The sequence below is a fragment of the Pinus tabuliformis genome, chromosome 1_2 (assembly GCF_031772625.1).
Source record: "Pinus tabuliformis cultivar Carrire ecotype Pingquan chromosome 1_2, CPIR1, whole genome shotgun sequence".
NCBI classification, from domain to species: Eukaryota; Viridiplantae; Streptophyta; class Pinopsida; order Pinales; family Pinaceae; genus Pinus; species Pinus tabuliformis.
Genome location: NC_142298.1, coordinates 1,105,685,188 through 1,105,688,413, shown reverse-complemented (window position 1 = coordinate 1,105,688,413; position 3,226 = coordinate 1,105,685,188).

Sequence of the window (3,226 nt, the reverse complement as noted above, 5' to 3'; positions counted from 1 at the left end):
ATGTTGCTTCCCTTTTCTGTAGATGAGGTCAGAGTCATAACCCAACATATTTGTGACCCATTTTTTATGTTCTTCTAAAGATAATATTTGTTCTAAAAAGTATTTAAGACTATCATGATCCATTTTTACCTTGAAGTGTCTTCCCATTGGGTAAGGCCACCATTTCTTAAGTGCATGTAGTATTGTCAACATTTCCTTCTCATAAATAGCTTGCTTGAGAGGTAGCCATAAAAATACCCAATCACCTACATAAAAACTTTTTTCACTGTGATGTTGATCTGCCTGTTGTTTCATTTGATTATGCATCAAAGTGGCATTATCCTTTAAAAGTTGGAGAACTTGTTGTTGATGCTCGATGTGATCTTTCACTGCTTGAATCTCTTTCTTCTTGATATGTCATTCTATCTTGAGAGCTTGAGGAGTGGTAATTTCTTCCAGTGCATTACAAGAAATGGACAGATTCATTTCTTGATGCTCTATGTGATCTTTCACTTCTTGAACATTTTCCTTCTTGATTGTCCTTCTATCTTGATAGTTTGAGGGGTAATTCTGGCCAATGCATTAGAAGATATGGTCAAATTCATTTCTTCTTCCTTGATGTGGTCTTTCACTTCTTGAACCTTTTTCTTCTTGATATGTCCTTCTACCTTAATATTTGATGAGTAGTAATTCTTTCTAATGCTTTACAAGATATGTTCGGATTCAGTTCTTCTTTCTCTCAGGTTGGTTCCTGGCGTCTATCCTTTTCTTTTGACATTTCTTGATCCTTTTATTCCTCCTCTCCACAATCAATGTAAAATAATTTCTTCTAAGAAGACTTACGAACTTTAATGTATTTGTTATCACAATTGTAACAAAGTCCTTTTTCTCTTTTTTCTTCCAATTGTTGTGGTGTAACCCTTGTAGGTTATTAAAATTAAAAAAATTTATACATAATAATAAGAATAATAAACATAGATACATATTTCATCAAAAAAATTTCAAAATATATAATTAAACTATAAATTAAAAGTTAAAGAAAATTATAATAGAATAAAGAAATTAAAAATTAATAATATTTTAATAATCAGAACAAACAAATAATTAAATATAACAAATAAATAATTAATTAATTAATTTAAACTCATTAATAAAGTAAATAAATCATTATTCAAAACAATTAATTTTTTATTTTGAGAAAAAAAATTAAATTAATTAAATTAATTAAAATTAAATACATGAGCCGACCTAATTTTTCACATCATTCCTCAATAACCTAGATATATATACCCTAAACCCAAGTGATGGATACATCATTGTTTGAAGATTATCTATTGTCGCGTCCCCTGATGATGGACTCACTTGGTAGTCCAAAACGTTGGGTTCACAAAACTCTTCAACAGGCTATTCCTCCTCTATCTAAAAGAATGGTAGTTTTCCGAAAGAGGACATAGTGTCGAAATCTTTGTATCGCTTGAACAGTTGCAAGCGCTAGCTTTTCAACGTAAGAATATTTTCTTTCTGTATCATTTAAGTTTTTACTTAAATAATATATAGGATTCTCAGTTCCATCGACTTCTTGAACTAAAACCATTACGATGGTCGTATCTACTGTAGCCAGATACAGGTTAAAATCTCTTTGATAATCAGTGGCGTACATTAATGATGCTTTCATTAGGGAATCTTTTAAAGCATCAAAGGAAGCTTGCACAACCTGATCCCAGACAAAGGGTATCTCCTTTTTCAAAAACGTGTATAACCTTTAGCAAGTTCGGCGTAATTTGGAATGAACCTCCTCAGAAAGTTTGCTTTCCCTTGGAGTTTCTGAACCTGAAGCAAATTCGAAGGTGGAGGCAAATTTATGATTGCTTGGACCTTACACGGGTCGAGACGAATCCCATCCTTGGAGACTACAAAACTAGGTAAACGACCAGAACTGATGCAAAATACACATTTGTGCGGATTGAGTCGTATCTTGTAGTGTCGGCAATGTAGAAATATCGCTCTTAAATGCTGGAAATGATCAGTCTACTTTCGCGAATGAGCTGACAGGTCGTCGAGGTATGGTTGAACGATGTTTTTGATGTCATGGAAGGCATAATTCATTGCCCTCTGAAACGTCGCCCCTGCGTTCTTTAAACCAAAGGGTAATTTTGGATATGCGAATGTGCCCCATAGACAAATAAATGCAGTCTTTGACTGGTCCTATGGGCGGATATTTATTTGATTATACCCAGAGAATCCATCCATGAATGAAAAGATTTCGCATCCGGCGCATTCATCAATTATCTGGTCAATGAAGGGTGTGGGCTAGTTGTCTTTTGGACAAGCTTGATTTACATCCCTATAATCGACACACACTCTAATTGTCCCTTGTTTTTTGATAAAAGGGACAATATTCGATAACCAATCGGTTAGAGGAACCGGGTAGATGAAACCAGCATGGAGAAGTTTTTCAAATTCTGCCTTAATGGAAGCGGCTTTCTTGGGGTGCACTTGCCTTAGCCATTGTCGTACTTGTTTGACATCTGGATACATCTTAATTTCGTGTTCAACGATACTCGAGTCAATGCCTGACATTTCACTGTATGACCAAGCAAAGACATCTCTGAATTCGCGAAAAAGAGCGTTATATATTTCCAGTTCTGAAGGAGAACAACATTTGCCAACATAAATATTCTCTACAACATCTGTTTTGGTCGAGATATTTATGGCTATAGTCTCTTCAATGTTGGACAAGTTTCGCTCGGAATCCACCGTATTTACAGTATTTGACGGAAAATCAAAGACTGAAGGATGATAAAGGTCATTTTGAGTATCTTCTCCATAATCCGGAAGAAGAGAACGATGGTGGGAATCATTCCATGGTGCTCGTTCAATTACCATAGATTGGACAATTCCTTCGTCGGTGACATGCACTCGCGACCAAGGATCTGAAGGAGTACCATATTCTCTAGACCTATCTATCTAAATGCTTGATGAGCGTTGATTTGGGTTTGCCTCCCTGTCTAGGAACATTGATTGCTATAATATTTCCATTGGGCTTGGGGGCAAAACCATTGCATGACCCATGTCGATATCGATTTCTGAGATCTTCATAGAAAATACCATGTTGCAGGTTCCTATCGACGCTACTTCCGCCAGATTGATTGGAGGTGGAAGAGCGAAAGTTCCCATTGGTATAGGATTTTTTAGTAGGCTTACTCCGATATTCTGAAGCGAATGGGGGCTTCCATGGATCATGGGA